Genomic DNA, 13,072 nt, shown 5'->3' with positions numbered 1-13,072 from the left:
TGATAATTCAAAGTTTTAATAATATTGACCTTAAGAGACTAGAGGATTTTTTCCACAGAAATATACACTTACTAATTATTAAATATATGACCCTTCTAATTATCTCTTAAGGGTCAGGCACTTTGTCTGGCTGACTTTCTTCTGAGAAACTGAGACAGCACAGAAAGATTTTTGTTAATCCAATGTTAAGCATATTTAAATTTATTTTCCTTGAAAATGGATCATCTAAATATGCTATATATATTAATATTTTGCTCTCCAGATTCCTCTAGTAACTGCTTGGGTCAGATTACACACCAGAATAATCTTGCTATGGGGAGGAGGACTTGTTAAGGCAAGAGTTGGGAATGAAAGGGGAAAAAAATCATCTTTGTCTTCCACTTCCTGGTTTTGGCTTAGTTCCAAATCTGAAGGCCAGTCCTGAATGCAATCCTGGGAGGGAATGTGATTCTCCAAGAAAATGCTTCTCAAAACTGTATATGCGTATGAATCACCGGGGATATTTCTTTTAAAAATTCTTTTCTTGTCTCACTCCCAGAAATTCTGACTCATAAATCTGGCATGGGGCCTAGAAATATGTATTTTTTAAAGATTTTTGTTTATTTATTTTGAGAAATGGGAATGGGAAGAGCAGAGGGAGAGGGTGAGAGAGCATCTCAAGCCAACTCCACACTGAGCTCGGAGGCCAATGCGGAGCTCAATCTCATGACCCTGAGATCACAACCTGAGCTGAAACCAAGAGTCAGATGCTTAACTGACTGTGCCACGCGGGTGCTCCGAAAATACATATTTTAAATAAATGATATTTATGATTCTCTCCCCCAAATTATGAATATTCATTGGGGATTGACTGTGAGTAAGACACTGAAGGAACTAGGCAAAGCTGTGGGGCCTCTAGAGTCTGGTCAGGTCCTTCCTGTAACAGAGCTTGTTTTTAGGAGAGGAGAATGGGTAGAGGCAAAAGAGGATGGATATGACCCACATCGTGTCGAGACCCTGTGCTGAACCCAGAACCAACAGGCTAGGGCAGGCAGTGAGGCCTGAATTTAAAGAAAGGGGGTAAGATGAGCTTGGAAGGGCAGAGTTGGTGAGAGAGGATGTTCTGCAAGGGATGGGTTTAAAACTGGCTCTACACAGAAGCCAGTTCTGGGACAGAAATAATGGATCACCAAGTCAAACTTTATAGATTCTTTCACCTTTTGCTTTCTCCACAATTTCCTTTCCTAGCCATGGAACACTCAGGAATGACTCACTGTGCCCCATCACTTGGTGACAAGGTATTGAAGTATACATGGTCAGTCGTGATGAGTTAGGGCATCCAGGACCTAGAATTAGACACCCCATCACCTATGCCATAGTTGAGCCAGAGCCTTTACAATCAGGTTGTCTGGATTATAACTGAATGGGGATGGAAGATAGGGAATTTTACAATTGTTGAAGGTTCCATAGAGATCAAAAAGATATATACTAATCCTAAAGTCCTATTACCACCAGATTGGAGAGCTGAGATTATCAATCCAGCAGTTTATTAAACTAGAAGGGGAGAAGTTAAGGAATGGCCAATGCAAGGAGGTAGATGTAGTATAGTTGTGTCAGAATCATAGCAGGGCATTAATAATGTATGGTTTGTTCTCCTTTGCTGGGCTAAGTTCATGTTTTTAAAAAATTGTAGAACAAACCAATTAAGGGTAGGAGCTTACAAGGAAAAATCTTGGTCCCACTATGGCAAAGAATTTCAGTCTGGTATGTAAGATACAGTGTCTGAGCCATGATATCTAAAACACAGCAGCTGACAGGTAGTGGTACAGAACCACCATGTATATCAAGGATTTTTAAACCAGAGCAGAGGAATTGTCCAAAATGCAGCTGGGGGTTAATGACAAAGACTCTAGGATACAGCAGTAATCAGAGTTGTGGTCTATCACTACTGAGGACATCACTCTTCAGGAAGCAAGACCCCAAACTACAGTGAATTTTCAGGGGCATGCTTCAGATATCAAAGGGATTTCTGTAGTGGACACATTTTCAAAATGAATATCCAAACACAGGAACGAGAAAAGAATGTTCTTGTAAGACTGAGATCAAAGGTGATGTCTAAACCATAGTAACAGCCCAGAATTCCAGCTTGCAGAACAAGTGTTCAAGGTCAAAGCTGGGTCTCTCAGCTCCAAGCTGGAATTCTGTAAATATCTCTAGCTCTAGGTCAGATTTTGTCCTAGAGACAGGGAGACGGTCAACTGGTAAGAGATCAAAATCAGAGACAAGAAACCAAACTGGGCCTGTCAAAGGATCCTCTTCTTTAAGTTGGAACCGACTTTTTAAGATAACTATCCAATGAGTTGACCTAAACATTAACCAATTTTATCTGAATATCTTTGTTTCATACCACTAAGGCTTTGATCTTGACAGTAGTCCCAACTGTATAAATTTCAAAAGCGGTCACCTATTTAAGGATAATTTTCTGATGAAAACCTTGTAAATTTATGATACTACAGATTTAGCTTGTAACAAGCCTGACGATAACATTTATTTCATCATCTTTAGCTCTACTGTCTTAAGGGCCATAGAGAAGATGGTAAAAATTTCCCCAAATGAGAACACAGCATATGTTAACTGACCTCAGAAGCTTGTGTCTCTCTACTCCCTTATTATATTTCAAAGCAATAATAGTAATAATTATCTGTGATATTATTATGCCAAGCTCTCTCAAGAATGGAGTTCTTAGCAAAAAGAGACCTGGTCATATTTTGCCTTCTTGGGTTCTAACAGTGTACCTAACCAAAATAGTTATGCAAGAACTTTTGTCAAACACAGCACCTGGGTGGTTCAGTCAGTTCAGGGGCCAACTCTTGATTTTCAGCTCTGATCATGATCTCTGGGTCTTTTAATTGAGGCCCGTGGTGGGCTCTATGTTCAGTGAGGAGTCTGCTTGAGATTCTCTCTCTCCCTATCCCTCTGGCCCTCCTCACCACACTTGCACTCTTTCTTTCTCTTTTTCTTAAATAAATAAATAAATAAATAAATAAATAAATAAATAAATAAATCTTGAGGATTTTCTCTCTCCCTGTCCCTCTGCCCCTTTCCCCATGCACGCACACTCTCTCTCTCTCAAATAGATAAATTTTCAAAAAAAAAAAAAAAAGGAATCTCTCTCTCTCTCTCCCTCTGCCCCTGCCCCTCCCTGTGAGTGTGCTCTCTCTCTAGAAAGCAAGCAATTAAGAAAGAACTTTTGTCAAACGAACAAATGACTGATAATTAAATATTCATTATTCTTTCATTTTTCTAAAGAACTATAGTATATTATTGAAAGAAAAAATAGACTATGAATTTATGTTTTCTTTAGGCATTTTGTTGCCTTTGCATACTTTCCTTTACTCATTGTATCCTCTCTTATCACCAAGGACTCCAGCAGAAATACCATTGTTTGGAGAATAGCCAAGTGACAACTGTTATTCCTTCTCAAAGGAAGAGACTTCTTTAAATCTGCAGGAATTCTGCTCTGTACCTTTGATGTGAAAATTTTATCATCTATTTCTGGGAAAGCTTGCTATGTTATATAAGAATATAAAGAAAGAAATGAAGAGCGTCTACCAGCCTTGACTTCTGCAATCTACAGATTTCAGCTTCAAAGCAAAAACGGCAGATTAATTTCTCAAGTCTTGAATTTTACTTGGAAGGAAAACAACATTCAGATCTGATTTGCATCTTATGGCTCCGTTTTATAAATGGCAAAGCTGTAAGCTTGTGCGCAGAGCGCCGTCTGGGTCTGGCATCTGTGCTCAGGCAGTGAACCCTAAAAGTGGTGATGAGCTTTCTACCTATATCTGCTTTTTGAAAGATGTCACTGTGAAATGTGTTACTGCCTGCTAGTGTGTGAACAACACCCTAGCCAGAACCCTTTAATTCTTTGTTGTTGGAGACAATTCCCCCTCTGGTAATCACAGTCTTTGTAATGCCAGTGTCTCTTCTGCAAAGGTCATAGCTCAGAATGATCCACCTCTTCCCTAATAACTCCTTATTTGTTCCTTTCCTTAGCACCACGTAGCTATGCTATTCTTCACCTTACTGAACTTCATTTTTGCATTCCCTTATCCTTCCCTGAGCATAATTGTGAGCAAAGTGGATATAAGGTAACATTGACAGGTGAGAAATCATGCTATCATCTCCCTCAAGAATTATACCATTTTGCAATCTGAAAGGTTAAGATTTGGGAAACCAATCATTCCAAGTGACATCTTATGTAAAAGACACATCTAATTTTATCGTGTTGTTAAATCTTTATGCAGATGATTAAGTTTGTGAATTTTTCCACTGCAGAACAGACACATTATAACCAGCTCCTGCCATCTAAGTCTCTTCAAATTATATATATATATATATATATATATATATATATATATATATATATATTTCATATAGTATGTGCATTTCACACACACACACACACACACACACACATAGAGTCATTACTTAGGGGCTTTATCCTTTCTTGGTAGACATTTAACCCTGCAAGTCATATCATTTCGGCTTTAGGATGGGCAAGCTGGGGTTGTCTGCCCCTAAAACAAGTCATAGACATCTTGTTTACTTCTTTTCATCATTCTAAAAAATCCAAGGAAAGTAAATTGATTTAAGAGAAAGAGAGGAAAATTTCCTCGTTAAAAAAAAAAAAAAAAAGGATATTTTTATGGTTTTAGGTTGACAGTTCTAACCTGTCTAATTCATCCTTCAAAAAACTCATTGGGATTGGTAGGTGAACCACAGGTATAATTACACACCAATTTCCAAAATTAGAAAATGTGCCACATGGGAAAACATATGGGGACTTCACTGAAACTGTTAGGGCAGCAGGTGGTTACAGAGTTGGGGTGAAAATTGTTTCTTTATTCTCAAGGTTAGGTCCTTTGGCTAAAAAAGTATTCTCAAAAGCTACTCAGATGACTGCCTACATTAGAATAACCTGAGAGCCTGTAAGAATCAGATTTCCCTAGCTAATCCCAAGAGATTTTCATTCAGAACATCATTTGTGGAGTCAGGAAGTCTGTATTTTAGAAACTTTCCAGATGACCCTATCATACATCTAGATTTGGGAACCAGTAGGGAGAAGTTTGTTTGTTATGTTCATGAAACCTTGCAACAGAAGACTCTACCTTATAAATGTCAACTACAGATTAGGCATCTTGAGACTTTAGCAAACAGTAGATGAAATAGGTTGGTCCCAGGGTCTTCTTTTTTTTTTTTTTTTTTTGATAGTCACATAGAGAGAGAGAGAGAGAGGCAGAGACACAGGCAGAGGGAGAAGCAGGCTCCATGCACCGGGAGCCCGACGTGGGATTCGATCCCGGGTCTCCAGGATCGCGCCCTGGGCCAAAGGCAGGCGCCTAAACCGCTGCACCACCCAGGGATCCCGGTCCCAGGGTCTTAATGAATAGTAGAAGCACCAAGGAATTGCTTTAGCTGCTAATTGTCTCCACTTGGTCAAAGAAACATACCATCTAAGCAAAAATGTATTCTTCTTGTGCAAAAGAACTACACAGAACCAGTTTTCTGCGCAGTGGCCCCTCCAGCCCAGTCATTTATGAGGAGTCCCATGGCTCAGCAACTCATGTACTGAAATTCTGAAGCTGCCACAAACATCCATTCTATTCTTTTACTTCAGACTAAACAAATTTAGAGGAATTGCAATGATTGAGAAACCTATTGGAAAGGTAGTGAAGGCCTCACACAGAATATAATTATTCAATGTATGCTTGAAAATATTGATTAGTCACCAACTGTTAAGCACATTATGTCCCTTAGATAAAGTTTGTTAGGTGAATTTCTTAAATCTTCTGTAACCTTAATAATTGTTAAATGTATTATTTCTAAGCCATATGTCTAAAATCGCCCACTATTGTGGAGATTTGTTCATTTTCCTTTGCAATAATCTCAAATTTTGCTTTTTATATCTTGAGGATAGTTGTTCAGTGTACATATATCTAAGAATATTTTGCTTCCTTGGCAACTTGTTTCATTTATGATTATGTAACAAGCCTCTCTATCTTTGACAATGTTTCTTCCTTAAAGTCGGTCTTGATGATATTAGTATTTCTTAGTAATTGTCTGGTATGCATTTCTTTCTCTGCTTTCAATTTTTCTTTCTCATATTTTAAATATGTCTTTCATAAGTAGTTTGTGGATGAATTTTTTAAGGCCTAATTTTTACAATCAGTTTAACTAGTAACTTGAATTCACTCATGAATATTATCATTACTGATATAATTGTTTTATTTTGTGCCTTTGGTTTTCTTTACTTTGTTTCTCTTTTCCTGCCTTTGACTATATTGATCAGATTTTCTCTGGTTATTCTTTCTTCCCTCCACTAGCTTGCCATTACACATCCCATTCCTATTCTTTTAGTAGTTCCATACATACTTCATTTCAAAAAGTTTAAAAAGTACTCTCTTTATTATGTCCTAAGATCAGCAAAGATTTTTTTTTTTAAGAGAGAGAGAGAGTCAAAGTTCTCTCTGGAAAAATAAACTGAGCAAACTTAAATTTTCTGAAAACTTGAAGTCACAGTATACTGATCTAGACAATAAATAGTACTTCAGAATTGAGTCATTTCTGTGCCTTCATTTTATGGGGATGAAGAAGAGACTGGAAGAGATCTCAGGGACCTCCTAGTGAAGGAGGAAGTCATTAAGAGCTCAAAGTTTCAGCAAGTCTACTTAGGGGGCTCTCACACCCCTCTGGTTGGATCACACTTCCTCTTCCTCCCATATGCCAGGAACCCTCCACAGACTCTCCACAGACTTCCCGCATATTCCTTGGACCCCTGTGAGATGGGGGCAGATGAAAGTCCCAGTGTGGACAGACCTGGTAGCCCACTTGTGATTTCTATGAGGCATGGTCATACTCTTTGCTTGGGAAGTTTGACCGTTCTTCACGAAGTCTCCAGGAAACTCCTCCTCTCTCCCGAGGAGCTAGACTTGCTGTTCTCTTTTGGAATTCCTGTTAATTCCAAATCCTCTGTTTCCTGGTTCAACTCCAACTCTTCATTACCTTCTTGTTCAGTTTTCTGTTCTGGCTGCGCCTGCCCTACAGATGGATCCATCAGTCTGTCCAGCCCCAAGGGTGGGAGTGTATTGATATCCAGAGGATTCTGTACAGAGCCATGGTGGTCCCTGGCCAGGTGTTCTGTTCTCCAAGGATCCTAACCAGATTCTGGATTCTGGCAACTGGTTATCCCTGTGAGGACAAGACCACAATGAAGGAAGAAGTCAAAGTTAGGGATGTGGGACCGGGTTCAGGGTAAATATACAGACTTAATGGTTTGTTAGGATGCCTTCAGTTGCAGGAACCAGAACACCTCACTTAAACTGGCATAAGCAAGGAGGTTATTTATTGATTTATGGGCTTAAAAAGTCTCAAATGGGTCTATTTTTAAGTGACGCACAATCTAGTGGTTTAAAAGATGTAACAAATCCTCACGGTTTTTTTCCTCTATTCTAGCTCCAATTCTCTTGTATTATTTTATTTATACAGGACTCACCTTATGGTCCTGAGAATGCTGCCAATAGCTCCCTGAGCTATTTCTTTATTATTTGTGTCTGCAGTGGAAAAAGATTATCCTTGACTCAGCATTTCAAGGAAAAGTTCTGGGACACTTGAGGTCACTGGCCCACTACTGGTTCAGTCACTCTAATCTAAGAAAGAATGCTCTTATTGGTTTAGTGTATCAGATGATACTCCCCTGAACCAGAAGTACAGTCCGTTTCCTTGGAGCTACATGGATCCAAATTTCAAGAATCAAGAGATGTTGGACAAAGAAGAAGTTGTGCTGGCAGGGGCAGAAAAATATCCATTGTGCTCAGATATACATGTCTTAGCAGCTATGGGATCCAACAATTCCTCTCCTTTTTATTTCTGATTTTTTTACCTCAACCAGGGAGACCCCTTTGTAGTTTCTGTAAAAATGCTATCAATATGACTTCAGTCTTTTCAGTCAATGTTTCTTCTACCTGGCTGTTCCCAAACCCACTTCTTCAGGAAAAAGTTGCATCAGAAATAATATGATATTCCATTAGACTTATAGACTTTCTCATTGTCTAGAAGGCACTATTTTGATCAAAAGGTTTTAATGGGCAAATTTACCTGCATATAAGTCACTGTCTGTGGGACATCTGATGCCCCAGTTGATGGTTTAAGTATCTGCCTTCAGCTCAGGTCATGATCCAGGGGTCCTGGGATTAAGCCCCACATCAGGCTCCCTGCCCAGTGGGAATCTGCTTCTCCCTCTGTCCGTCTCTCTGCTTGTGCTCTCTCTTCCTCTTTCTCTCTCAAATAAATACATGTCTTAAGAAAAATAAGTCACTATCCAGGAATTAAGGACTAAGGTGTCATCTCTGTTTTGTTTGGGATATTTCTGTTTGTTATTATTACCTTGAGTATGCTTAATAGTAACCACTAAAACAAAATGACAAGTGTCAAATCAGCTAAAAGTTTGTACTTCTCAGTTAGAGGTTTATAATATCCTGGGGTATCCTATATACTGGATACATGATGTCCAGGAACATTCACTCTATAGTTGTACTATATTTATGGAAAGTAGTATATTTCTAACAGAGAGAGGGGGAAGGAGAAACTTTTGACTCACTCCCACATAGGTCTTGACTCTCAGAAGAAAGAGCCACATACTTATCTCATACAAAACTGGTCAATCTTGCTAGAGTCATTTCAGATAAAATTAGAGTAAGTTTAGCTACCATGCAAGCCATATTGCTGCCAGTAGAAGAAAATGCTGGTTGATCCCTGTTTTACTTTCCCTACATGCCCACAGTAAACTAAACTCTATATTACATAAAGCTGCCTCATGTTAAAAAGTAGCCACCCATCGCGTGTCACAGTACCAATCCCAGAGGCACAGATGTATAGGGTGGGTGCGGGCCAAGGAAAAAACTAAAACACTGTAGTCTGGACAATGGATACTCAAAAGTCTAAGAAGACACTTTTCTTCTACCCACACATTTTTCAATGTGTTTTAAAATCTATTTGAGAAGGAAGCATGACAATGAGTCTGAAGAGAGATGGATGGGTGTAAAGCTGGCAAACATTCATTGGCTTGAGTTTACCAATGCCTTGGACGCTCACAATTTCCAACCACCCTTGTATCTCAGAGGAGGCTACCTGAGGAAGAGCCCAGCTCCCTAAGTACTTGTGACACAATATATGTACTCCACGCAGCTCTGGCTCAGACTTTGTCACCTTATAAATCCTGTGTCCATGTCAGTACAAGAGTTCCAGCTTCCTGCTGGAGAAAGCCCTGGTGACCCCAGGACTCACCAGCTCTCTGTCCTTGCCATGGCTGTGAAGGTTGCTGGGTCTGCAGGTTGGCCCGGGCCCAAAAGTGCTAGTTCTTTGGACTGTCTTGAGTGAGAGCCTCAGCTGGAGAGGAAATGTTGCGCAACATCTTTTGTCACAGATAAGACGTAATGAGTCCAGAGGATGTGTGATTAAAGGAAGCTCACAGGAAGTAGGGCTGGAAATTTTTGAGAACCATTTACAAGGCTTTTTACCTAGTCACATGAGTCAAAAAAAAAAAAAAATTAAAAGCATCAAAGAGTAAAGGGCAGCTATTTGATTGAGATTGTGAAGGTAAATCCATTGAGTTTGAGGCTGGTGGGCTAGAGAAATGGAGGAGGAAAAAGGTTGACATGGAAATAAAAGTTACTCATAATTACCCCAGATCTGAATTGATCAATCTGTCTCTCTGAAGCTCACAATAGCTATTAAGTAATGATTTGACATTGTAAGGCCTGTGGCTGAAGACACCAAGTTTAAAAAGAAAACAGTGTACTTTCTTCTTCATAGCCAGGAGAGAGGGTAAGGCAGGACATGGGAACTGAGACTTAGGGAAATAAGCTGCTGAGAAAGGGTGAGTTCTTTGAAGAGACAAACCAATAAATACACCGTGGCAGGAATCGGGAAACCTAGTGTCAGAAATTCTGACAGCGCAATCCATAGGGATTTTCACATGGACCCATGGATTTGAAGATTAGAGACAATTTATTGTTTTCCTTAAATTGGTGGTGTGGCTACTAGCAACATAAAAGGCCATAATTCCACAAAATAGTATTTTAATGAGTGTAGACTGTTCTCTCCATAATATCAGAGGCATGGTGTGGTGGGGAAAAGAGTGAATTAGGAGTCAGGAAATCTGGGATCTAGGGTTGGAGATGCCCTGTAGAAGCTCCTGCTTGCCCATTGCTTTGTCCCATCTGTCAAATACAGTTTGAATTAATTGTTCTTTAAGAAATATTCTAGCTTTACATTTTAGTAACTTAAACAGATTGAACCACAACTAGTAATTAGGTTGTAGTTTTATTTAGTCAGATTATCTGTATGGAATTCAAATCTTACTAAACACCCTGAATTGATAATACCCGGAATCGGGATTTATTTGGTAGAATGCAACCCTATGCCTTCCCACCACTTACGCTTTTTGCCTTCTTGATTCTGTTTGTATCGCTTTAAACATGTTGTTTCCACTCAGACTGTAGAGGAGACATGTTGTAGGCATCAAAATAAAATATGTAATTATTGAAACTCTTTAAGAGAAGCTTTGTGACTGCCATTTTACAGATAAAGAAACTGAGGCTAAGGTAAATGGCCTAAGGTCACAGTTCTAATAAAATGGCAAAGCTGAGGTTTAGTTTCCAGAGTTGCTTCAAGGGCCGTGTCCCTTTCCAGAGACCAGATGCCCCAGCTGAGTGTCCTTAGGAAATGGGCTCTGAGCCAGTTGTAAAATACTGTCTGCCTGAACTCTACGCCCAATCATACCCCCCATGACAGAGCACAGGCTAACAGGGCTCAAGAGACCTTGGTTATACCATAGGCAAGGTTGCCACCAACCTTAGGGATTTGGGAAAGGGTTGAGTCCCACACATTCCCTTCTGCTATTTTGAGATTTGAAATGCTATTCACACAACTCAATCACTTCTTCAGATGTGAATATAGTCTGTGCTTGGAAGTGCAATTTTTGTTCTCTTATTGGTAGCTTGCCTACTTGTCAATCAGTGTGCGCAGTAACCAGGAAGCACCTTATGAAGAAATTAGCAGACAGCTGGAATCTGACTCTACTTTGCTATATTTGGCCAAAACTAGGTTTGAAAAACATCTCAGAGTTAGGACAGGGTTCCCAGGTGCCTTGGGAAAACTTCCTGGCTGCCTTTCAGTGAATCCCAACTATTTCAATTCTCACGTGGGGGAACAAGAGAGATGAAGAAGAGCTTCACTTCTTTTAGGCAGAACCACAGCATGAAGTCCATGTGACCTCCAGTGAGGAAAAATTAATCTAAGAAATTGCAGCACCTGTAGGTTGTTTTCATGAATTCTCTCCTTCCCCCTTCAAAAAAAAAAAAAAAAATACAACGAGGATAGGTATGTTAACTCTTTAAAAAGAATATGGGGGAGATGTGTGTATCACCTTCTGGGAAAAATAGATTTAGAAAAACCTGATAATTGCCACTTTAATTTGCACCTCTGTAATAACTGCATTTAATCCTTTTCCTGCTGTTATAAGGGAAAAAGCAAAAATATACATACTTATTAAAGTAACATCTCCTCAATGTTAAAAAAAATGACCGCATTTTCCCAAAAGAAAAAAAAAATGGCCTCAGTTCATTTAACAGAATACATTATTTACTCTAAGAGAAATTACAGCTTTAAGAATTGAAATCAGTGGCACCTACATGTGAGTAAACATTAGGCCAGTGTGTCCTGAGAGGAAGGCATGGTACCTGTTTTCATGTAAATGATTACAAAGAGTCATTGTACTAGGAGCTTTAATACTGCCCAGGACTTACAGGATTGCACTCATGAGCAGTAAATCTGCTAACACAAAAGTCCTCCTCCTGGCTTGGAGTCCTAAGTCCTATTCCGTGGTTCCCTCAACTGTAGGATGTAATGATCACCCAGCCCAAGGCTGCTGGGGAGCAGAACCAGATGGTCTTCACCTACAGAACTGGCATACCGACAGGAAGGCATCATAAGAACAGGGATTATTTTGTAATTAGGATCAATCCTGGCATGAAAAAGTTGGGTTTTCAAAAGGTGCATTATGACTGAAAGGAATTATGGCTGATTTTCAAAAAAAGACTTGGTTTTTGTTAAACTTGACGTTCTGAACCCTAAAGCAAACACCCGCAGAAGGAGCTCTTCCTCCAGCCCATCTGGCTAGAGTTGTCCTCACTGCGTTTGCCAGGTCGAGGGATGGTTCTTATGTAGGTTCCTGGGGCTCTTTGCACACTGACTACACTTTAGAAACTCATCACGCAGGCTGCTCAGGGCTTCCTACAGCTAAGGCACAGCTCTTCTAGGCAGGTTCCAGAAGACCTTTCACAGTCTTATGCCAGGAATCCTTCGGAAATGATGCATCAGTAGCATCTGTCCTGTGCAAGTTATCCCAATGCATAAAGACATAGATCGTTGCACATTTAAATTTTTCAAATTAATAAAACCACACATACGCACGCTGATCAGGGTTGTTTGTCTATCTATCGATCAATCATTTTCCTAATATGTTGGAATGCAACTCCATCCTTTCCCCTGCTTGTGCTTTATGCCTTCCTGCCTCTGTTCTCATGACTGTAAACATGCTACAGTTTCCGCTAAATAAGACCGTAGAAGAACATTGATTTCTTTGAACTGACCTGTCAACATCTTTTGGGAGGAAAAGTAATATACACACATCTTTTGTGTGTATATTATTTTTTTTCTCTCCCATTCCTTGTATGTGTGTATACTGTGGTGTGTACGTGTCATAACATTTTGACAATGAGGCTATCTTCAGGGGTAGTAAATTTCCCATTAATCAAGGCATTTAAGTATAAATAAGTTGGTGACTTGGCAGAGGCATTCCAGAAAGAAATTTCTTACCATGTCTCCATAGTCTATGGATACTTTAATATGTGGTAAGTATAACGTTACAGTATGGAGGTTGTTGATTCGAGTGTAAACATGTAAAAATGCCAGTTTTCTAGGGTAGGCTTTCTCGTATGTTCTCGTATCATCTATAATCCCATCTAGTTAT

At 39.6% G+C, this 13,072-nt stretch overlaps 1 long non-coding RNA gene across 1 annotated transcript; it reads right to left on the bottom strand.

Moving 5' to 3' along the window:
* Positions 1 to 6,428: 6,428 nt before the first annotated feature.
* Positions 6,429 to 12,419, bottom strand: LOC140632967 (uncharacterized). Its single transcript, XR_012030606.1, has 2 exons — positions 9,325 to 12,419; positions 6,429 to 7,230 (listed from the first exon to the last, which is right to left on the bottom strand). It is a non-coding gene; the product is annotated as an uncharacterized lncRNA (long non-coding RNA).
* Positions 12,420 to 13,072: the final 653 nt, after the last annotated feature.

Source organism: Canis lupus, chromosome 5 (assembly GCF_048164855.1).
Source record: "Canis lupus baileyi chromosome 5, mCanLup2.hap1, whole genome shotgun sequence".
Classification (NCBI taxonomy): domain Eukaryota; kingdom Metazoa; phylum Chordata; class Mammalia; order Carnivora; family Canidae; genus Canis; species Canis lupus.
Note: the sequence above shows the minus strand (reverse complement) of the source record. Positions and strands in the feature narration are given on the sequence as shown.